At 38.0% G+C, this 25,759-nt stretch overlaps 1 protein-coding gene and 1 pseudogene across 5 annotated transcripts in view; both read right to left on the bottom strand.

Annotated features, from left to right (window-relative positions):
* Positions 1–25,759, bottom strand: part of PIK3CB (phosphatidylinositol-4,5-bisphosphate 3-kinase catalytic subunit beta) — a 171,086-nt gene that overhangs the window by 135,956 nt on the left and 9,371 nt on the right. The window contains exon 1 of one of the 5 annotated variants that reach the window (XM_049628750.1): positions 8,758–9,028. The exons of the other annotated variants lie outside the window; for them this stretch is intronic. The gene's annotated coding sequence lies outside the window, so the exon portion shown is untranslated. Of the gene's footprint in view, positions 1–8,757; positions 9,029–25,759 lie in introns of those variants that run through there. 5 annotated transcript variants of the gene reach the window in all.
* Positions 4,406–4,492, bottom strand: LOC125922204 (uncharacterized; annotated as a pseudogene).

Genomic DNA, 25,759 nt, shown 5'->3' with positions numbered 1-25,759 from the left:
GGCCAACTCATCTTTGACAAAGCAAAAAAGAATATCCAATGGAAAAAAGACAGTCTCTTTAATAAATGGTGCTGGGAGAACTGGACAGCAACATGCAGAACGTTGAAACTACACCACTTTTTCACACCATTCACAAAAATAAACTCAAAATGGATAAAGGACCTGAATGTGAGACAGGAAACCATCAAAACCCTAGAGGAGAAAGCAGGAAAAGACCTCTCTGACCTCAGCCACAGCAATTTCTTACTTGACATATCCCAAAGGCAAGGGAAGTAAAAGCAAAAATGAATTATTGGGACCTCATGAAGATAAAGCTTCTGCACAGCAAAGGAAACAATCAACAAAACTAAAAGGCAACCAACGGAATGGGAAAAGATATTTGCAAATGACATATCAGACAAGGGCTAGTATCCAAAATCTATAAAGAGCTCACCAAACTCCACACCCGAAAAACAAATAATGCAGTGAAGAAATGGGCAGAAAACACGAATAGACACTTCTCTAAAGAAGACATCCGGATGGCCAACAGGCACATGAAAAGATGCCCAACGTCGCTCCTCATCAGGGAAATACAAATCAAAACCACACTCAGATATCACCTCACGCCAGTCAGAGTGGCCAAAATGAACAAATCAGGAGACTATAGATGCTGGAGAGGATGTGGAGAAACGGGAACCCTCTTGCACTGTTGGTGGGAATGCAAACTGGTGTGGCCACTCTGGGAAACAGTGTAGAGGTTCCTCAAAAAATTAAAAATAGACCTACCCTGTGACCCAGCAGTAGCACTGCTAGGAATTTACCCAAGAGATTCAGGAGTACTGATGCATAGGGGCACTTATACCCCAATGTTTATAGTAGCACTCTCAACAATAGCCAAATTATGGAAACAGCCTAAATGTCCATCAACTGATGAATGGATAAAGAAATTGTGGTTTATATACACAATGGAGTAGTACATGGCAATGAGAAAGAATGAAATATGGCCCTTTGTAGCAACATGAATGGAACTGGAGAGCGTGATGCTAAGTGAAATAAGCCATATAGAGAAAGACAGATACCGTATGTTTTCACTCTTATGTGGATCCTGAGAAACTTAACAGAAACCCATGGGGGAGGGGAAGGGAAAAAAAAAAAAGAGGTTAGAGTGGGAGAGAGCCAAAGCATAAGAGACTCTTAAAAACTGAGAACAAACTGAGGGCTGATGGGGGGTGGGACGGATGGGAGGGTGGGTAATGGGTATTGAGGAGGGCACCTGTTGGGATGAGCACTGGGTGTTGTATGGAAACCAATTTGACAATAAATTTCATATATTAAAATAAATAAATAAATAATAAAAACTGAAAAAAATAAATACAAAAAAATAAAATAAAAATCATAAAACAGTTAAGGAAAGCTCACAGAAAAAAAATTTTTTTTTAAGTCTTAATAGCAGGGGCGCCTGACTGGGTCAGTTGGTTAAGTGTCTGACTCTTGGTTTTGGCTCAAGTCATGATCTCATGGGTTCATGAGTTCGAGCCCCACATCCGGCTCTGCGCTGAGCATGGAACCTGCTTGGGTCTCTCTCTCTCTCTCTCTCTCTCTCTCTCTCTCTCTCTCACTCTCTCTCTGCCCCTCTACCCCATGTGCATGCATGAACATTCTCTCTCTCAAAATAAATAAACTTAAAAAAGAAGCCTTAATATGAACAGACTCTTAATCTCATTCATTATAAAAATGCAAATCAGGGGCACCTGGGTGGCTCAGTCTGTTACGTGTCGGACTTTGGCTCAGATCATGACGTCACTGTTCATGAGTTCAAGACCCACATCAGGCTTCTCTGCAGTCAGCAAGCAGCCTGCTTTGGATTCCCTGCCCCCCTCTCTCTCTGCCCCTCTCCTGCTTGTGCTTGATAGCTCACTTTCTCTCTCTCTCTCTCTCTCTCTCTCTCTCTCTCTCTCTCACACACACACACACACACACACACACACACACACACACAAATAAACATTTTAAAAATGCAAATTAAAACTACACTGAAGGGCATCTGGCTGGCTAAGTCCGTAGAGCCCATGACTCTTGATCTCAGGATCCTAACTTTGGGTCCCACGTTGGGCACAAAGCTTACTTACGAATAAGTAGAGAAAGAGAGAAATAAAACAAAACTACCCTGAGACACCATTTTCCATCTATCAGTTTAGCAAAACTCCCTGTTTTACAAGGTACTTTCCTGGCAAGGCTGTGAAGAAATGTACATTATCCACCATAACAACAACCAATTGGTAATTATGTGAATTATGTGAAAGGTGTATAACTAGCATTATAGTGGTGAATATTCTGCAATATATACACATGTCAAATCATCACACTGTACACCTTAAACTTATATAAAGTTATATGTCAAACAAATGTCAATAAAGCTTGGTGGAGAGAAATACACATTTCTCATAATCCCTTATAATCAGTGGGAGAGTCTGGGTCCAAACATAAGGGCATTTTGGCAATATCTATCAAAATTACAAAGATATACGGCCCTTGATTAGTAATATCACATCTGAATTTTTATTCCATAATTATATACTTGCTCATGGGCAAAATGACATGTACAAGGTAATTCACTGCAACACTGTTACAATAATAAAAAACTAGAACTAAAATGTCTACCAAGAGAGAACTGGCTAAATAAATGATCCAAAAGGAAACCATACAAATTAAACAAAACAAAACTGTACATACTCTTTGGAAAGATCTTCTATGAAGATTTCCATTGTTTAGTAATAAACACAATGTGTAAAGGGAAGGGTGGGAAGACCAATTTGTAAAACACTAAGTATAATATGCTGGCTTTGGAACTGGTGGGTTTTGGAGGGGAAAGAAATAAGGGTTTTGGAGGGGAAAGAAATAAGAATCTGTGTTTTTATTAATATAAAGAAACTCTAGAAGGATACGTAAACTAATAAATAGTTTCCTGGGTGGGATAAGCACGCTGGAGGAATGGGGTGAACAGGAACAGGGTGGCTGAGGGCTAGGGATGGGAAGGTTTACATTGTTTAACTTTTTTATGTTTAAAAAGTTTTCAATCCCATGGGAATCCATTACTACTAAATAGATCAGTAAATTAATAAGCCAAAAACGGTCCAAATACTATCAATATACACACATGGTGACAGGAACTATCTTGGTTGTTTTTTTTTTTTTTTACCATCTCTATAACCAAGATCCCAGCAATGCCCATCTATCTCACTGAAGTCTGTAGTGTGACCACGTCCATTTGGCTTAAGCCATCAGCCCAAGATCTCTAACACTAGTCTTCTAGAGAAAAGATATTTTCTCTGTAATTCTGTTTTCCTTCTTTCAGGTTCAGGGTCAACCTCTTCTCCCTTAGTAGTTCTGGTGTGTGTGTGTGTGTGTGTGTGTGTGTGTGTGTGTGTGTGTATTATTTCTCCAGTCACTTCAGAACAAAAGCCTCACCTAAGGATTCTCCTTCTTGTCTATGAGTCCACAGGTTAGACTTTTCTATTCACCAGCAATTCACCCTAACAACCAAGTCATGGTCTAATAAATAAGGGAAACTGCAAAATGAAGGCATCCAGAGTTTGCCAACCAATAATATCTCCTCCTCAAACTAAAACAATGAGATAACCCATATCCTGGATTATCCTCCCTAATGAGTTTATCATCCACCTCTCATTTACCTAAAATGCAAAATAGTATGGTATCTATGCAAATGCTGCTCATTCCAGCACCCTGTCCATTAGGCCAACTCCTATGTACCTACGTCAGTTGAGGTGACTTCTTCTCTAGAGCCTTTCCTAATCCCCCAAGACTCACTCCCATCCATGGGATCCTGCTGTGACCTGTGTGTATCTCATTTATCACAGTGCATTGCAAATATGAGTTTGCTTATCTTCCCTTCTGGACTATGGATCCCTCAGGAAAAGGAGACAGTCATACTCATATTATAACCCAAGTACTCAGCAAAGTGCCTTTACAAACGGCAGGTAATCAAAAATGTTCAGTGACTGAATTAAAGAAACTACACATGTAGACAAATTGTGAGCATGGAGGAAATTCCACTTAATGTTCTCTTAGCCCCAAAGGCATTTTACTTCATTCAGTCCCTGCTATGAAAGAAACAGCAACTCCAATAACACTTTCCCTTACTGATATCTATTAATATTCTAGGTTAATATAAAACAACTGAAAATATTATCTCAATCACTTCAAGAATGTTGCATAAAACTATGTTAAAAATGTGTCTATTAAAGGATAATAAATAGTTGATGAAGTGCTAAATTTTTATGACCTTTTGTTCATGTTTTGTTTTTAAGAAATGATATAATGACAAAAAACAAGGATATATAGTATCTTCTAAGAAGGTAGATAGGATTATAGGGATCAAGTATTCCTCCACATTGTCTTTTTTGTTTTTAATATGGAACCCTTCACGAATTTGCGTGTCATCCTTGTGCAGGGGCCATGCTAATCTTGGTATATGTGCTGCTGAAGCAAGCACCACATTGTGTCTTAAACACTGACTTGTATGAGCTTTCCCACATGGGCTGTCCCAAGTGGCCTGATGAAAAGAAAGCAGAGAACAAAATAATCAACTATTCATATATAACCAAGAACTGTATGGCAGGTGCCTATAACCCAGAATGGGTTTCCAAATTTTATCAAATAATGGTAAAAACTAGGAACCAGAGAGAAAAACAAATTTTAAGGATGCCTGTTAAAAACTTCCTAGTTAACCATGAAACTGTCTTCAAATCCAGGAATTCAATAAAGCTTTCTGTTTTCTGTCAGAGAATGTTAAGGAACAGTAAACATAACTAGGAAATACATGGATGTATACTGAACCATGGATACACACATTTCTATTTATCTCTGTGTCAATCTAAAAAGACTAGTAATTTTATACTGATATCTCAAATTCCAATCTAACACATCGTTCAATCCATATTTACAATTCCCTTTTTAATTTTTTTATTTTTTTAATGTTTGTTCATTTTTTTGAGAGAGCGTGAATGGGGGAAGGGCAGAGAGGAAAACACAGAATCCAAACCAACCTCCAGGCTCTGAACTGACAGCCCAGAGCCTGATGCGGGGCTCGAACCCACAAACCATGAGATCGTGACCTAAGCCGTTGGATGCTTAACCAGCTGAGCCATCCAGGCACCCCTTTAATTTTTTTTTAATATTTATTTATTCTTGAGACAGAGAGACAGAGCACGAGCACAGGAGGGGCAGAGAGAAAGACACAGAATCAGATGCAGGGTCTAGGCTCTAAATTCTCAATACAGAGCCTGATGAGGGTCTTGAACCCACAAAATGTGAGATCATGACCTGGGCCAAAGTCAGGCACTTAACCGACTGAGCCATCCAGGTGCCCCTACAATTCCCTTTACCACAGTGATAAATCTCTTTATCTTCAACATATTGGTAAACACATTCAATCCTAAAATATGTAAAGTAGTTACAGAATTCTTAATTCAAACCACTGTGAAAAACAATTCTACTGACAACAGTTCAGTATTTGTTTAGAGATTTTTTTCTTTTGAGCTTGTGGTGTATAGTCAAAATTCTGTGTAGTTAACTGGTTTAGTTTTTATTCTTTTTCCTTTTCAATGTGGTTGTTATTTACTAGAAATCCAGTTAGGTTCATTTGTTTGTGTCTTTATTTCACTTGGGCTGTTTTCTTTCCACCCAGATAGATTTTATGTATTTGTTTTTCATTATGTTAAACATTCATATAGTTCTAAAACTCAGACTTAACACAAAAAGATACTCTCACAAAAGCATCCCTCTCTCTATCCCTACTACTTCCATTCTCTTCCCCTTCATCCCTTCTACACCGTTTCCACCCAAATCCTGTAAGAAACCAATCTCAGTAGTTTCTGGCTTATCCTTCTTGTATGTATTTTGGCACCTATGTGCAAATACATATTTATATTCCTGTTTCCTTCTTTTCTTACATAAAAGGCTAACACATTATAGTTATGCTTTTGCACTTTTTTCCATTAACAGTAGGCCCTGGAAATAACTTTGTATCAGTTCACAGGGCTCTTCCTCACTCTCTTCTTACAAGTGCACTGCACTCCACTGTGTGGATGTACCACTGTTTATGGGTATTTATATTGTTTTCAATATTTTCACAATGCAAAAATGTAAACTAATGACATCCTCCTGTTCTGCATCCACCATCTCAGACACAAACAGAAACAATCAAAAAAACTGGCTCTACCTCTAAAACACACCAAATTCAACACTTCCATTGTTCCCGACACAGTCCCTGTCTAAGTCCTCATCAATACTTCTTGGCTGTTTTGCTCCAACACCCTCCTAATCAGTCTCTCTGCCTCTACTCTAGCCTCTCTACAGTTCATCTGTGCCAAAGCAACCCAAAATGTACTTCATAGACCATGAATCAGGTAACTCCAATTCCTTGTTTAAAACCTTTCAAAAACATCCCATTGTAACCCTACCTGAGTTGCACCTATAACCTGCAGAGACCCTATATGATCTGATATCTGTCAACCTCTGACCTCAGCTTCCACTCTCTTCCTCATTCACTACTCTTTAATCACACTGGTTTGCTTTCTGTTCCTCCCATAATTTGTTCCTTACTTTGTGCTTTTATACTTGCTGTGCTTTTAGCTTCAAATGTTCTGCCCCTGGTTATCTGCAACCTTCTAACATTCATGTCTCAACCAAAAGTTACGTCTTCTAAGAGGCTTTCTGTGTACTGCCACAGTTAAGCTATAACCTGGGTCATTTTATACCACTTTATTACCTTCATAATTCTTGTTAGTGCTTATAATTCTCATTTATTATTTACATGTTTGTTTCTTCCACTGGAAAAGGAGGAAAGATAGATTTTCTTTAAGATTTTTTTAAGGTTTATTTGTTTATTTTGAGAGAGACAGAGAGAAATGACAGGGAGGGGGGTCGGAGGGGAGTCCCAAGCAGGCTCCACAGGGTCAGTGAAGAGGCCAACATGAGGCCCAAACTCACAAAACCCTGAGATCATGACCTGAGCCAAAATCAACAGTCATACACTTAACCCAGTGAGCCACCCAGGCACCCCTAAGATTTTATTTTTAAGTAATCTCCACACCCAAGGTGGGGCTCAAACTCACGACCCAGAGATCAAGAGTTGCACGCTCTACCGAATGAGCCAGGCAGACACCCAGGAAAGACAACTTTTAATCCATACAACTTTAACTTTGTTATTTTTTAAACTTTCTCTAAGTCTGAAATTATTTCAAATAATTCTCCATGGAATTGCCTATTCTGGACATTTTATATAAATGGAATCATTAAATACTTTTGTGAATGGTCTCTTTCGCTTAGCATTGTTTTCAAGGTTCATCCATGTTGGAGCATGTATAAACGTAACTGCACTCCTCTTTAAGGCTGAATACTACTCCACAACTACGTGTCATTACGCATTCATCAGCTGAAGGACATCTGGGTTGTTTCTACTTTTTGGCTATCGTGAATAATGCTGTTTTGAACATTCATGTACAAGTTTTTGTACGGGCATGTGTTTCAATTCTTTTGAGTATATACCCACAAGTAGAATTGCTGGGTCACACGGTAATTCTATATTTAACTTTTTGAGGAATTGACAACTATTTTTCCAAAGTGGCTGCACTGTTTCACAATCCAACCAGCAACGTATGAGGGTTCCAACTCTACATGTAATACTTGTTATTGTCCGTGTTTACATTATAGCCACCCTAGTGGTGTAAAAAGTGGTATCTCTTATGTTTTGATTTGCATTTCCTTAATGACTAATGACATTGAGCAATTGCTCATGTGCTTATTAGCCATTTGTATAACCTCCTTGGAAAAATGTTTACTCAAACTTTTTGCCAACTTTTAAATTAGATTATTTAAGTTTGTATTACTGAATTGTAAAAGTGTTCTTTATATATATTCCTTATCAGATATATCCTTTGCCACTATTTTCTCACTGGCCATCTATTTGAATGAGGATCTGAGTTTTCCTATCAACTTAACCACCTGGTTCAGAAGATCTCTATCACTATTAGCTAATAACCATAACTAGCATATTAAAAACAATTTATAAAAATGTTGTATCACTGACAATAGTCACTTGAAACCTACATTTTATAGGAAATATAAAACTGCATTCAGGTAGTACTAGGACTCAGAAGACGCAAATTACTAATATGTTGTCAATGCTAAGTGGTAGTGTCCAGAATACTTTTTCACTTTAACAATTCACACAAAATCAAAAACACAATCTTCTAAACTCCTTATATTTAAAAATGCACATAGTAAAACAGCTTTTTAGAGTACTTCACATGTAAGGATAGAAATGAGCACATTTTAGAAACTTCCTATTTAGGACTACAGGAGCAGGAAAAAACTTCTCAACCTGACAAACAAGACATTGAGTGATCCACCTCTTTCTACCTATCTTCTGCAACTCCCTCCCACTTTACATCCCAGCTGGAAATTATTTAAATACTTGTGACTGAGCCCTAGTATCACCTACTAGGGAAAATCCTTCCTTGACCACCTTGCTCCTAAGAACTAGTTTAAAATTTTCTATTCCAGTGGTTCTCAAACTTTTTGGTTGCAGGTCCCCTTCACACTCTTAAAAATTATCAAGAACTCAGGGGCACCAGGCCGGCTCAGTAGGAGGAGCATGTGACTCTTGATCTCAGGGTTGTAAGTTCAAGCCCCTCATTGGGTGTAGAGGTTAGTTAAAAAAAATAAAATCTTAAAAATAATATTATTGAGGGGCACCTGGGTGGCTCAGTGGGTTGAGTATTTGATCTCGGCTCAGGTCATGATCCAACAGTTCATGAGTTCGAGCCCACATCGGGCTCTGTGCTGACAGCTCAGACCTTGGAACCTGCTTGGGATTCTATGTCTCCCTCTCTCTCTGCTCTCCTCTAATAACGTTCTGTCAAAAATAAATAAATATTTAAAAAAATTTTTTTTAATTATCAAGGACTCAAAAGCTCTTATTTAAGTTATATCAATATTTGCTGAATATGAAGTTAAAAACAAGGATTTTAAAATATTTACCATGTAAAAATTAATCTATTAAATGTTTATTTAAAACATTTTAAACATATTTTAACTTTAAAAACCATAATTTTCAAAACAAAACTTTTAGTGAAAAGAGTAATACTGCTTTATATTTCTGCAAATCTACTTAAATGCCTGGCTTAACAGAAGACAGCTAGATTCTCTTCTCTGCTTCTGTATCCAATGTACTGGCATATCACAAATTATATTGCCTCTGGAAAACTCCATCATATATTTGTAAGCAAATGACATCAAAAAAGCAAATAATGTCTTAAGTTATGAAAACAGATTTGACCTCACAGATCCTTATGAGCTCAGGGATCACTAGGGCCCCCATATTGTGAGAACCACTGCTCCATTCTGGGCTCCCACAATACTCTGGATTGGCTCTATCACTTGCACTCACCACACAACATCAGAATTATCTGTTCATTTGTCTTTCTTAAAGTTCCTTAAAGCCATGAATGTCAAAGCCTTCGACTTTGCATCCCCAAGTGCCTCATACAGCATATACCATATATCCTCTCAATAAACACTCCACAAACAAGTATTACTATATAGGAAATATATAGTAAACAAGAAAACAGTCATACACCTTAATATCAAAAGGTATATGTGAATAAAGCAGATTTTTCCATGGCCAGTTCTTTAGCTAACAGAAATGCACAAAAGAAAATCTTGCATTTATAACAATTCCAGAAGTTAGAATAAAGGATACCATTCAGACTTGGTCTGACCACACTAGATTAGACCTTTTCAAAGTTCAGCCCTGAGGGAACAAGGAAAGCAGATCCTAAAAAGTATCTTAGACTGTAAACAAACACCCACTGCTCCAGTCTTCTGACTAAATAAAAGTATCCACCTCTGTAACAAGACAATTTACCCACTGTTTAAAAAAAATGGGTGGGGAGGAGTGTTGGTGTTAAGGTAGGGAGAGTGCCAGTGACTGATGACTAAGACTCAAACAGGTATTCCCAGCTCATGAATTTCCTGAAATTTTGTCAATCAAATTAGAATGTGAAAAAATGTATTTTCCTGTCTTTATTTGCATTGATTTTCAAATCAATGCCACCTTGCATTTTTATAAATGAACATCATCCTCCCAGAGCGACTGGGTGGCTCAGTCAGTTGATCGGCCAAGTGACTCTTGATTTCGGCTCAGGTCATGATCCCAGGGTCATTGGATCAAGCCCTGCGTTGAGCTCCATGCTGAACGTGGAGTCTGCTTAAGGTTCTCTCTCTCTGTCTGTCTCTCTCTCTCTCCCCTCTCCCTCTCCCTCTCCCACTCTCCTTCTGCCCCTCTCCCTGGCTCGAACTCTCTCTCACTCTCTAAAATAATAAATAATAATAAATATCATCCTCCCAATCAAATTAAATACCAACATCATAACATTATTGAAGATAGGACACATATGTGCATCTCTCACTTACACCTAGCCCAGTACCTTGATGCTCAACCAATATGTTTAGGTTTGTCCATTAATTGGATATATGAAGAAGTACTTGCACCAAGGAAAAAGAGATCCCTTTCCAGTAAGACTTAGGATGGGTTGGGATGGGATGTCACACTAACCAAGATGAAGAGAAAAGCTCTTTGAACAATTCTCAGGAGTGATGGGGAAATTCAATGCAGAGCTAAAAGAGCCTGGGGCTCTAGGGGAGCAGCCTGCACACCCTAGAGAAACGGCCTCCTTCCCTAGGTCTGTACTCTAAACTGTAAAATGAAGTTCTAAAATGCAGCTGGCCTCCTTCCCTAGGTCTGTACTCTACACTGTAAAATAAGCTCTAAAATGCAGAGGCTCTTGGCCACCCTTTTCAGGAAGTCTTGGTAGCTTGCATGCCCAAGAAAGCCCCAACCCTTAGCAGAACAAATCTGACATTCCAAAGGTCTGAATTTTGACTGGAGTCAGCTCACTAGTATTCCATATATTGGCAAAGCACTCATTTACTGTTAAATCACTTACAACAAACAGATTAGAAATGTTACTACTTTTTCTAGATAAGGAAATAGGAACACAAGTAACCTGACAAATTATTTGACCTCTTCTGGAGAAAAAGCCATGTGAGTATTTTAGAAAATAACAGTCATCAAAATAATTTCCTAGCTCCTATTATAAAATTTAATGAAAGCAGAACTCTTATTAAACTTTTAGTAGTTAAAATCACAGAATATTTTTGCATTAGCAACACACCGTAAATACAGAACCAGTACAAAGACATTCACTTTGGCATAACCTTAGAACACTGTTTATAGAACCGTAATATCATGGTTTAGAAAATAAGTGTTTCTTCCAGTTTTCTTGTCACAGGAAACTAATATCCATTATGTTCACTAAAATTTCACTATATTCTAAATTTTATTTATTTTTATATTACCTAATCAAAAAGCCTTCTATGGCCTTTAAGTGGATATAACATTATTCTCATTTGATAATCTCATCAACTATTTTTTTTTTTTAATTTTTTTAACGTTTATTTATTTTTGAGACAGAGAGAGACAGAGCATGAATGGGGGAAGGTCAGACAGAGGGAGACACAGAATCCGAAACAGGCTCCAGGCTCTGAGCTGTCAGCACAGAGCCTGACTCGGGGCTCGAACTCACGGACCGTGAGATCATGACCTGAGCTGAAGTCGGACGCTTAACCGACTGAGCCACCCAGGCGCCCCTCTCATCAGCTATTAAGAATAGCTCTACAATGGGGCACCTGGGTGGCTCAGTCGGTTAAGCGTCTGACTTCGGCTCAGGTCATATCTCGCGGTCCGTGAGTTCGAGCCCCACATCAGGCTCTGGGCTGACAGCACATTCTGTTGTCTCCCACTCTCTCTGGCCCTTCCCCTCTCAAGCTCGCTCTCTCTCTCTCTCTGTCTCTCTCTCTCTGAAAAATAAACGTTAAAAAAAAAAATTAAAAAAAAAAAAAAAAGAATAGCTCTACAAGAGGTGCCCGGGTGGCTCAGTTAAGCATCTGACTCTTGATATTAGTTCAGGTCATGCCGTCACGGTCATGAGACCAAGCCCCTCGTCTGGCTTGGCACTGAGCATGAAACCTGTTTGGGATTCTCTCTCCCTCTCTATCTGCCTCTCCGCCACTTGTGCATGTGTGCACCAGCTCTCTGTCTCTCAAAATAAATAAACATTAAAAAAAAAACAAACCCCAGCTCTACAAAATAAGCTGTAATCTGGTCATTAAATGCAAGATACACAATTCCTCAGGAATTCTTTTTCTTCCCTAGGTATACTGAGAGTAGCCTTTAACAAACTCATTAAGAATAAAAAATCAGGGGCGCCTGGGTGTCTCAGTTGGTTAAGCATCCAACTCTTGGTTTCAGCTCAGGTCATGATCCCACAGTTTGTGAGTTTGAGACCTGTGTCAGACTCTGCTCTGACAGTACAGAGCCTGCTTGGGACTTTCTCTTCCCCACCCCCCTCTCTGCTCCTCCCCTGCTCCTGCTGCTCACTCTAAATAAATAAATAAATAAATAAATAAATAAATAAATAAATAAACTTTAAAAAAAAAAGGAATAGGGGCGCCTGGGTGGCGCAGTCGGTTAAGCGTCCGACTTCAGCCAGGTCACGATCTCGCGGTCCGTGAGTTCGAGCCCCGCATCAGGCTCTGGGCTGATGGCTCGGAGCCTGGAGCCTGTTTCCGATTCTGTGTCTCCCTCTCTCTCTGCCCCTCCCCCGTTCATGCTCTGTCTCTCTCTGTCCCAAAAATAAATAAAAAACGTTGAAAAAAAAAATTAAAAAAAAAAAAAGGAATAAAAAAGTCAGCATTAGAAAATCCACTTCCCATTTTAAAAGGATTTGTCCTTCCCCTTACGAAAAGTATCAGAATTTCCTTAATTATATCAGCAGAGCAACAGGTTTTATATAGACTAAGAGAAAGATGGGTTAACATACTATCATAAACACATCAGTGCTTTGTTTATAAAATCTTAAGTGGTTTTTCAGACTTGAAAAGAAACATTACGGAGGACCACCAGTATATTCATCCAGCCACATGATAACTAAACATGCTCAGCAGACAGAGGAACCCCAGGAATGACTACATTGGCATCATCCTATTTGGTCAAGGCTGGGACTGAAGACAGAAAGCTCTGAATCTCAGGGTATCTGGAACCTATTTATTCAAAATTATTCTGGAGTAAGTTAGACTTGAAAAGAGACCAATAGGAGATAAAGAGCTAGAAAGACCAACAGAAAAATAAGCTAACATTTACGTAGTGAGAGGATGGGCAATTTCTGGAGTTACACAGGAAAACAAGTAGACTGGCCAGTGGTGATGCTGCCCATGGCTGGATGTTGAAAAACACGATCATCAAAATACAAGAAACTGGGACATTACAGGGATCCCTATGCAGGGGAAAAGAGGCTTACTTTTTACAATAAATTTTTGTACTTTTAAGCTTTATACTATATGCAATCATTCCATGGCTCCTATAGCTCTTTGTGGAAGTGCCCACAAACACATAAATTATATCCATACACATAGATTTGTTAATCACGACTCTGAATTTGAGCCATTTATTACAGTATGTCAATTTGCCTTGTTTCTTTCAATGGTCATAATCCAGATCTTAGATCATATAGAATCTGAACGAAATGTTTCAGAATAAAATCTAAATGTTATTTATTCATTACAGGATTGCTTATAATGTCTAAAAACTGTAAACCTAAAAGTCTACCAATAGGGAGCTGGTTAGGTACATAATGGTATATCCACGTAAGAGAATGCTACGCATGCAACTATTAAAAAAACAAAGTCTCTAAATGGGGGAAAAAAAACAGCAACACTCAGAACAATGTTTGGAGTACACTATCATTTTTATTTTTTAAAAAAGTTAGGATATATATAAAACATATGTATTTGCTTATATAAGCACTCAGGAAAAATGCGTTTGTAAACCACTGGCTGCCTCAAGTAATGAAAATTGGGTGGCTGGACAACAGATAGAAGGGAGACTTTTCAGGGTGGCTCAGTGGGTTGAGCTTCTGACTCTTACTTCCAGCTGGGTCATGACCTCATCCAGCTCTGCGCTGACAGCATGGAAGCCTGCTTGACACTTCTCCCTCTCTCTCTGTCCTTCCCTCACACATGCATGTGCCTTCTAGCTCTCTCTCTCACTTTCTCTCAAAATTAATAAACTTAAAAAAAAAGACTTTTCACTGTATGCTTTGTTTCCTTTTGAATTTTGAATCATAGAAGTGTATTACCTATTCAATAATCAATAATTAAAAAATTAAAACTAAACCCAGCATCTTGAGGCATCTAATTCCTGTACTTACCTCACTTGCTAGCATTTTCAATCCCCTCCTACCAACCAGATCTTTCCCTCTGACTCCAGAAACATACATACCTCACTTGTCCCTCTTTCCCTTCTTCCCATCCTTTTCCTTTTCCTTCCTTAACAGCCAACATCATCTCCATTAGTCTCTCCCTACTAGCTCCCTTAATGCCTGTAGTCTAGATTTTGTCCCATCCCTCCACTGAGAAAGTTTCACCATCAAGTCCTTCAAGACCAAATTCAAGTCTGGTTTCCAGGATGTCTTCTTTTACCAGTCCAGCTCACACTGACCTTGGTCTCCTCAGAATCTTAAGGATTTTTAAAACACAATTTAGCATTATACTGTAGGTTGTCTTACAGTGCTGGTTATTTTATTATGTCTTGTACCCTAAATCAAATTAAGGGCTGGGAAAAAATGGATTTATAAATACCATGACATGGTATTTCAATTGACTTTATTAGAACTCTTTATTCATCCTCTTCGTGGGGTGACTACAATGTACAGAACAATGTACAATATTTAGAGTACACACTTTTAAAAAAAAAATTTTTTTTTTTGAAAGAGAGGGAGAGAATGAATGGGGGAAAGACAAGAGAGACAGGGAAACAGAGAATCCCAATCAGGCTCCATGCTGTCAGTGCAGAGCCCAATAGGGCTCGATCTCACAAAATGTGAGATCATGACCTGAGTTAAAATCAAGAGTCAAGACACTTAACCAACTGAGCTACCCAGGCAGCCCTAGGATATGAATTTTTAGCCATTGCTTGCCTCAGGGAATGAAAGTGGATGGCTGGGGAATGGGTGGAAAGGTAAGTATTTCTCTAGGTTCAATGTTCCTAAGGCCTAAGGCTTTCTTCAGTTTAATTCAAACATTATCAAGTGCCTACTGTATGCCAGGCACTGTGCTAAGTATTTTAGTGGTGGATGCAGGGTGAAACTAAATTGTAAAAGACATTACAAGAGATGGTTCTCCACCCTAAGGGGTAAATAATTAGCTATGGGAATTTCAAAAGAATGGGGTGAAAGCTAAGACAAAGGTATAGGATATAAAAGTGGGGCTCTTAGTGCAACCTAGAGGGTTTTGGGGGAAAAGTACACCTGAGATGAAAATGAATAAGAGCAAAGTTTGGAGGTAAAAGGGAGCAGAAAGCTTTCTCAATGTGGATGGATGCTACACTAACAGCTCTGTATGAATTAACACATGATGAGGTATTATCCCATTTATCCCATTTTACAGATGAGGAAACGGAGGCATACAGAGGACAGATAACTTGCCCAAGATAACATGCTAATAAAGATGATTTCAGGGGGCACCTAGGTGGCTCAGTTAGTGGAATGTCCAACTCTTGATCTGGCTCAGGTCATGATCCCAAGGGCGTGGGACTGAGCCCCACATCAGGCTCCAGGTTGAGCATGGAGCCTGCTTGAGATTCTTTCTTCCACCGCCCCTTCTGCTCCTCTCCCCAACTTGTGCTCTCAAAAAAAAAAAAAAAAAAAAGTCAAGCTTTCTTTAAAAAACAAAAACAAAAACAAAAACGGGGCGCCTGGGTGGCTCAGTCAGTTGAGCCTCTGACTTGGGCTCAGGTCACAATCTCACCGTTGTGGGGTTCAAGCCCCGCGTCAGGCTCTGTGCTGACAGCTCAGAGCCTGAAGCCTGCTTTGGATTCTGTCTCTCTCTCTCTCTGCCCCTCCCCTGCTGGTGCTCTGTCTCTCTCTCTTTCAAAAATAAATAAACATTAAAAATTTTTAAAAAACAAAAAAACAAAAAAACCAACTATGAACTCAGTCTGGTCCCAAGACAGTAACAGAAAGGTTGAGTCTTGGGTTTCAGTACTGCCTTGGGAAGACCAGGGCTATTTCACTCCTATCCTTATTCCTCTCTCCCTTTTTTTCCTCCAATCATTCTTCTAGCTTTTCCCAGATTATCTCCTGTTCATCTTCCTTCCCTGACTCTATCAGCATCATAGCCTTTCTCTTTCTCTGTCTCCACACATATCCTGCACAAACTGTATCATACCTGGCCACTATAAAACTAGACAAAACTGTAGCAGAAAGATTATAGATAAAATTTAAATGTCCATTCATACACAAATAGAGAAAAATATTGACAACAAAATAATTAGAAGCCATGGAAAGGAATAAAACAGTTCAATACCTAAAAACTATCAAATATATTGGTAACTGACAAACAAAAGACACAAAGAACAATGAGTATGCTATACTACTTTTTGTGAGGGTGGACGGTTTGGGGGTATATATATATTAATAAATGTAATAGATTCTAGTAAGCTGGCGGCTTAATTCAAATCTCATGCTGGGGCAACTTACAAGTACAACTCATAACTTACAAAGTATTTGAGCCAAAATATATAGGAAGTAAAAAGTCACGGGCATACTTACTAGAAGACAAACCAAGCACACTAACACAAAAAACTATTAAATAACATCATAAGTCAAGATCAGAACTCATATTTAGTGATTCACTTTGATCAGAGGGTAAAATCTTAAGGGCCCTGACTTTGTGGCTTCCTATTACCCATTGCCTCCAGCCTGCACACAGCCATCCAGCCATCTCTATCCTGAAATTCTCTTGGTGAAATCTGAAATGCTCCCAACGGTCTAAAATGTAATCCCTATGGGAGCACCTGGCTGATCAGTCAGGGGAACATGCGACTCGTAATCTTGCGGTTATGAGTTCAAGTCCCAAACTGGGTGCAGAGATTACTTAAAAATAAAATTTTAAATTAATTAAAAAAAAAAAAAAAAAAAAAAGCAATCCCTCTGCCTGGCAGTCAAGTGTAAACAATGAATTACCAAGGTCAAGTTCTAGCTCCAGCTCATTCATGATTTGTCTCACCTTGGGAAAATTCCCTCAATTTCCATTTTCTTATTTGTAAAGCAGGATGATTAAGCTATATGATCTTTAAGTCCATTTCAGCTATAAATTGCACTTGACTGAGTCACTCATACCTCGAAACTCCTCAGCTTTTGCTCTAATCAAACAACTCTCCAAGCTTCCTCCTACAAGGTCCCACATGGCCCTTGCCTCCCTGTTGGACTCATCCTACACATCTGTCCCCCTCACTCTCTCTTCTAAAGTTATATACAGTCTCCTTTCAATTACTCCAAGATGCCAGCCTCCCTCCCACTGGAGTCTTCCCATGCACTGCACCACCATATCCCATCTATTCTAGGGGTGCTCAGTCATGTCAGACCCAATGCTCCCTTTTGTAAAATAACAAATATTTCATAACATCCTCTTACCACACTGCAATAAAATTTATAGATAATACAAAGGAAACATAATTTTAAGTAATTACATATATATCTTTTAACATAGCATACTGCCTTATAAAGGAGAAATAGGGGTGCCTGGGTGGCTCAGTCGGTTAAGCGACCGACTTCAGCTCAGGTCATGATCTCGCGGTCCTTGAGTTCGAGCCCCGCATCGGGCTCTGTGCTGACAGCTCAGAGCCTGGAGCCTGTTTCAGATTCTGTGTCTCTCTCTCTCTGACCCTCCCCTGTTCATGCTCTGTCTCTCCCTGTCTCAAAAATAAATAAAACGTTAAAAAAATTTTTTTAAATAAAAAAATAAAGGAGAAATAAAAAGAATATAATTTAGTACAAAATAATACATATGCTAGGGGCACCTGAATGGCTCAGTTCGTTAAGCATCGGGCTCTTGATTTTGGCTCAGGTCTTGAGCTCATGGTTCTTGTGAGTTCGAGCCCGGCAATGGGATCCACACAGTCAGCATGTGGAGCCTACTTGGTATTCTCTTTCTCCCTCTCTCTCTGCCCCTCCCCTGCTCGCTCACATGCCCTCATGCGCAAAAGTAAATAAACTTTAAAAAATACATTTACATATATGTGGATACACACAAATACCAAATACCCTGGTATAATTATATTAGAAGAAAACGGAGCAGCATAATACTATGTTTTTCATCACAAACTTTGTGGGGACTATTTGACCATTCAAATAGTTGTGACTATTTGACCATTCAAAATGTATATATGAAAGTATAATCCTGATTTATAAAAACAACAAAAAACTCAGAATCAAGAAACCTGAGTGCCAATAACAACTCTGCCAGTAATAAGCCTAAAATCACTCCTAAGTCTTTCCCCACCCCCCAAATTTTTATTCAAGTGATCTCTATACCCAGTGTGGGGCTGGAACTCAGGACCTCGAGATCAAGAGTCACGTGTTCTTCTGACTGATCCGGCCAGGCACTCCCCACCCCCCACCTTTTTTTTTTTTAATTTTTTAATGTCACTTCAACTATACAGCCTTGGATAAAGTTCCAGGCTGGAAGAAGAGTGCACACACGGCTGGCACAGTCACTGGGTGGTGATCAAGCAGGTGTAACTCCAAGCTTACTTCAACCAGAACAGCAGCTCAGCTAGGATTTGTTTATATACTGCAACTAGCATCTGTTTATATAAGGATTCTGTGTTACTCCTCGTATGATAAAAGGGACTATGGCAGTTTCTTATAAAACTAAACATGTAATTACCCGACAACTCAGTAATTGCACTCTTTGGCATTTATCACAGAAAAGGGAAATATTTTGTTCACACAAAAAAATAAATGTTCATACTTGCTTTATTTATAACAGCCCAAAACTGAAAACAATCCAAATCCAATCTAAACAATCCAAAAAAGCCAATTGGAGACAAAAAACAAAACACTTCAGGAACGAACCTCTTTCTAAAAGACAACACATGAGAGTTAAATGTCTGTTTAAGCCTCATAGGTTAACTAAGAAACCATTCTTCAAAATACACACACGGCAAAATACCTGAGATTACAGTAAAGCAACTCAAGGTGTTCTGTGAAACTCTGTGGGAAACTAGTTTGGACTGGGTTTCAGGATAGAAGTGCTCTGAATATGACACTATCTCTTCTCCAACACTCCAATTCTACAGCTAATTACCTTTGTCCTTAATTTAGGTTCAAGTGTAGATAGTATACACAGTATTAGCTCAAAGGAATATAAGACACAATAGGGGACTGAGAAAAAACATGAAAAGTAAAATCTAGGTGTAATTTCCAAATTTTGCTTCATTTATCCCATAGTTTCAAGCCCCTTTTAAAATTCTTGCCAAGGACATTAATAGGTAACTTTTTTTTTTTAATGTATGTTTGTTTGTTTATTTATTTTGAGAGAGAGAGAGAAAGAGCACATGCACGTACTCACATGTCAGTGAGGGAGGGGCAAAGAGAGAGAGGGAGAGAGAATCCCAAGCAGGCGCCACACTGTCAGAGCAGAGTCTGACACAGAACTCTGTCTCACAAACTGTGAGATCATGACCTGAGCCAAAATCAAGAGTTGGACGTTTAACTAACTGAGCCACCCAGGTACCACTAAACTGACTTTAAAATTTACATCATTTCCCTCTCTCTAACAATACTTTTACAGTTTAATGAATATGTAGCAAAATGTTAACAAGCAGATGATATACAGAAAGAAAACCTAGGGCATGAATAATCTCCTGATTAACAACCATAATACTTAGCAAATCACATTTATTAATGAAATTTAAAAAGAAAATAGAATTATTCAGCAAAAAGAAAGTACTGATATATGTTACAGTATGGATGAACCTTAAAAATATTACGCCAAGTACAAGAAGCCAATCACAGAAGACTGCGTAATAGGCAAATCTACAGAGATAAAGTAGATTAGCCATTGCTTAGAGATGGGGCATGGATGGGATTGAACAATGATAGCTAAAAGATTTCTTCTCACACTGATAAAAAATGTTCTAAAATTGATTTTTGTATGTATTGGAATATACTAAAAACTACTGAATTATACACTTTCAATGGATGAACTGTATGGTATGCAATTACATATACACACATACACACACGCACACATATATATGTATAATCAATAAACCTATTGTCAAAAAAAATTGAGAAAAACTCTCACCACTGTACAAAAAAATGTTTATTTTCAGCCAGGGTGTATGCACACACAGGCATGTACTCAAGTGGGAGAAAGTAAGAGAGAGAGGAAAGGAGAGAAAGAGAGAGGGAGGGAGACGGAGGGAGAGGGAGGGAGAGGGTGAGAGAGGGAAAGAGGGAGGGAGACAGAGGGAGAGAATCCCAAGCTGACTCCATGCTGTCAATGTAGAACCCAACATGGGGCTCAACCCCATGAACCATGAGATCATGATCTGAGCCAAAACCAAGAGTCAGACACCTAACTGACTGAGCCACCTAGGCACCCCTCGCCACTTTTAATCAACATTGTACTGAATGAACTTCTAGTAACCACAATCAGACAAGAAAAAAGAAATAAAAGGCATCCAAATTGGGAAGGAAGAAGTAAAACTGTCATTATTTGCAGATTACATGATAGGATATTTAGAAAACCCTAAAGACTTCACCAAAAAAAACTATTAGAACTGATAAATTCAGTGAAGTTGCAAGACACAAATCAAGATATAAAAACCTGCTGCATTTCTATACACTACCAACGAAATAGAAGAAGAAAAACTCAGGAAACAATCCCATTTACAAGTGCATCAAAAAGAATAAAATAACTAGGAATAAGAATCACTAAATTCTACTCCTGAAACCAATACTACACTATTAAGTTAACCAACTGGAATTTAAATAAATAAATAGGAATAAATTTAACCAAAGAGGTGAAAGAATTGTATTCTAAAAACTATAAGACACTGAGAAAAAAATTCAAAGTTGACACAAATAAATGGAAAGATACACCTGCTCAAAGACTGGAAAAAATATTGTTAAAATGTCCATACTACCCACAGCACTCTACAGATTCAACACAATCCCTATCAAAATACCAATAGTACTTTTTGAAGAACTCTAGCGAATAATCCTAACATTTATAAAGTAAAACAAAAACCCAAATAGCAAAGACAATCTTGACAAAGAACAAAGCTGGAGGTATCACAATCCCAGTTTTCAAGCTATACTACAAAGTTACAGTAATCAAAACAGCATGGTACTGGCACAAAAACAGACATATATACATCAATGGAATAAAACAGAAAGCCAGAAATAAACCCATACTTACATGCTCAATCAATTAATCTACATCAAAGAAGGCAAAATATACAATGGGGAAAAGACAGTCTCTTCAATGAATGGTGCTGGGAAAAGTGGACAGCTACATGCAAAAGAATGAAACCAAACCACTTTCTTACACCTTACACAAAAAATAAACTCAAAATGGATTAAGGAGCTAAATGTGTGACCTGAAACCATAAAACTAAACTTAAATAGTAATCTCTTGGACATCAACCTTGGCAATATTTTTCTGGATCTGTCTCCCCAGGCAAGGAAAACAAAAGCAAAAATAAACCACTGGGACTACATCAAACTAAAAAGCTTTTGCACAGCAAAAGAAACCATCAACAAAACAAAAAGGGCAACCTAAAGAATGGGAGAAGATACCTGCAAATGATATATCTGATAAGGGGTTAATAGCCAAAATATATAAAGAACATGGGGCTCCTGACTGGCTCAGTCAGTGAAGCATGTGACTCTTGATCTTGGGTCATGAGTTCAAGCCCCACGTTGGGTGTAGAGCTTACTTAAAAAATTTTCTGAAAACTAAAAATTTAAAAATATGTATATATAAAGAACTTTTACAACTCAACACCAAAAAACAATCTGATTAAAGAATGGGCAGAGAGAGGTAGTTGGCTGACTCAATTGGTAGAGCATGTGACTCTTAATCTTGGGGTTGTGAGTTCAAGTTCCACTTTTTAGGTGTAGAGATTACTTAAATCTTGGGGCGCCTGAGTAGCTCAGTTGGTTAAGTGTCCAACTTCAGCTCAGGTCATGATCTTGAGGCTAATGAGTTCGAGCCCCACATCAGGCTCTTTGCTGACAGCTCAGAGCCTGAAGCCTGCTTCAGATTCTGTGTCTCCCTGTCTCTCTGCCCCTCCCCCACTCACACTCTATCTCTCTGTAAAAAATAAAAAATAAGTCTTAAAAAAATAAAAATAAATAAAATCTTAAATGTTCAGTTAATAAATAAAATTTTCTAAAAATTGGGCAGAGAACCTGAATAGACATGCTTCCAAAGACATACAGACAGCCAATAGACATTATGAAAAGATGCTCAACATCACTAATCATCTGGAAATGCAAATCAAAACCACAATCTCACTAATCAGAATGGCTACTATCAAAAACATAAAAAATAGTAAGTGTTGGTAAGGATGTGAAGAAAAGGGAACCCTCGTGCACTGTCAGTGGGAATGTAAATTAGTACAGCCACTGCGGAAAACACTATGGAGGGTCCTCCAAAGACTAAAAATAGAAATACCATACAATCCAGTAATTCCACTTCTGAGTATTTACCCAAAGAAAACAAAACTGCTATATGCACCCCATATTTACTACAGCATTATTTATAATAGCAAAGGTATGGAAGCAACCTAAATGCCCACTGATATAGATGAATGGATAAAGATATAGTATATATACAAAATGGAAGATTACTCAACCATTAAAAAGAATGAAATTTTGCCATTCATGACAATATGGATTGACCTAGAGGTTGTTATGTTAAGTGAAATAAGTCAGAGGAAGACAAATACCGTATGGTTTCATTTATATGTGAAGTGTAAAAAACAAAACAACAACAAAAGAAAGAGCAACAGACTCCTCATAAATACACAGAACTAGGGATTGCCAGAGGGTAGAGGCTGGGGGATAGGTGAGATAGGTAAAGGGGATTGGCAAAATAGGTTAAGGAAGTTGATACAAACCTCCAGTCATAAAAAAAAAAAAAAGTCACAGGATGAAAAGAACAGCATAGGGAATACAGTCATTAATACTGTAATAGCTCTATACCTGGAGCAGGTACGATACTGTATGATAACCACACTGGAGTTAAAATATTGTAATAACTCTGTACAGTGTTATATGGTAACTACACTTATCTTGGTGAGCATTTCATAATGTATATAATTGTTAAATTACTATGTTGTACACACGAAACTAATATAGTATGTCCAATTGTACTTAATTAAAATTAAATAAATTTAGAGGGGGACCTGGCTGGCTCAGTTGGAAGAGCATGCAACACTTGATCTAGGGGTCATGAGTTCAAGCCCCACACTGAGTGCAGAGATTACATTAAAAAATGACATCTTTAAAAAAATAAATAACAAAATTAAATGAGAACAGATAAAATGTTTATATAGAAAAAAGTAAAGAACTTTTTCATACACACCTAATGGCTGAGACACCGAATAAAAACCGAACAAGTCCACTGAGTACAGAAATAGATGAAAGGAAAATGATTGATTTTAGAATACTTCTATGCAGATCGCTAAAGAGCTATGCACACTGTGTAGATTAGGACTATCAACCATTCACGATGCAATATACATTAGTTTCCCTTTCCCTATATAATTCCAACCTCTGCAATTTATATAATTTAAAAAAAGGAAATTAAAAAAATAATAATAAAATAAAAAAAGAGGAAATGTGATATTCAAACGCAATTCCAAGTCTTCATGTGTCATACCTAAGAAATAATGATTGTATCTAAAGATTCAGTTCAAAGATGTTCACTATAAGGTTATTCATAACAGCAAAGTAAGTTTAATCTTATCTAATTAAGCTTTTGTTGAATACTTTTGTTATTAAATTGTATTACATCCATGTGGCAGTAGAATTTTAAACTTTTTTAATAAATGTTTACTCCTTTTTGAGACAGAACACGCAACTGAGTGGGGGAGGGAGAGGTGGGGGACAGAGCATCCAAAGTGGGCTCCATGCCAACAAGAGGGGCACCAACTCACAAACTGAGCATCCCCTTCTATGTGTCTGAATACTATTAATGATAGATATAATGTTCATGCTCACATTCTTTTCTCATGTGAATGTGGGGGAGGGGGGAGGCCAAACAGCACAAATGTAATGCTTATCTATTCATTTTTTTAATTAAAGGATTAATAACTGTAATCTACTGGTTCATTTATTCAAAAGTGAATTCATGAAACAAAAGTAAATTTATGTCTACCTTCCTCTATTCCCAACACTTTAGGATCCAGTTTAGCAAGATGTTTCAATATAGCACCCAACAAATTACCTAGGCAGGAGAGGAAAAAATACTTCAGAGTTTTCGTATTTGAAAATTCTGTAAAGATGATCTACACCCACTTACTAGAACATCTAATAATACCAGATCATACATTAAGCATTTTTGTTAGCTACATATATATAACAAAGCATAAAACCACAGGTTTCTTTTTTTTTCTCTTCTTTTTTTTTAAGAGAAAGAAAGAGATCATGAGGAGGGGGAAAAGTCGGGGAGAGGGCAAAAGAGAGAGAGAGAATATCTTACACAGGCTCCATGCTCAGCACGGAGCACAATGCGGGGCTGGATCCCACAACCTTGGGATCAAGACCTGAGCCAAAACCAAGAATCAATGCTCAACCCAATGAGCCATCTAAGCACCCCTAAAACCACATACTTTCTAACTATAAAGCCAAGGCAAAAGCAAAGCTTTTTATACATTCAAAACAAAGGCATACTACATCAAATAATTTGTTTTTTTTTAATGTTTATTTATTTATTTTCAGAGAGATAAACAAGAGAGCAAGAATAGGAGAGGAGCAGAGAAACAGGGAGAGAATCCTAGGCAGATTCTGCACTGCCAGCTGGGGAGTCCAACACAGGGCTCAATCATGACCTGAGCTGAAATCAAGAGTCTGACGCTTAACCAACTGAGCTATCCAGGAGCCCCAATTTTTTAACTCATAACTCGTACAATAAAACTAGGCTATATCTATATCAAGTTATTTAAGAGTAGTTAGAAAGTTAATGGTTGAGAGGTGAGTGGGGGGATAAGTAAAATAAATGGATTAAAAGACACAAACTTCTAGTTATAAAATAAATCAAGGAGGTGAAAAATGCAGCATATGGAATACAATCAATAATACTGTAATAACATTGCTTGGTGACAGATGGAGACTATACTTATCATGGTGAGCAATGAGTAATGTATTAAACTGTTGAATACATATATATATATATACACACACACACCTGAAACTAATACTTCAATTAAAAAAAAAGGTTAAAGGTTCAATGAACAGAAAATTGCATCCTGTTTCCAAATACTACACAGGTAGTGTAAGATGAAGGTGGCGATTATTATACTAAAAAAAACACAACACTTTAAACTTATATAGTATCTTTTAACCTTCCTCTGAAGGGCCTAAAAAATAAAGAACTGTATGATGCAATCAGTTAAAAATATAAATTCTAGGGGCACCTGGCTGGCTCAGCCGGTGGAGCAAAACACTCTTGCTCAGGGTTGTAAGTTCAAGCTTCATGTTGGGTGTAGAGAGTACTTAAAAATAAAATCTTAAAAAGAAAGAAAGAAAGAAAGAAAGAAAGAAAGAAAGAAAGAAAGAAA

This window comes from Panthera uncia, chromosome C2, assembly GCF_023721935.1.
Source record: "Panthera uncia isolate 11264 chromosome C2, Puncia_PCG_1.0, whole genome shotgun sequence".
In the NCBI taxonomy this organism is placed as follows: domain Eukaryota; kingdom Metazoa; phylum Chordata; class Mammalia; order Carnivora; family Felidae; genus Panthera; species Panthera uncia.
Note: the sequence above shows the minus strand (reverse complement) of the source record. Positions and strands in the feature narration are given on the sequence as shown.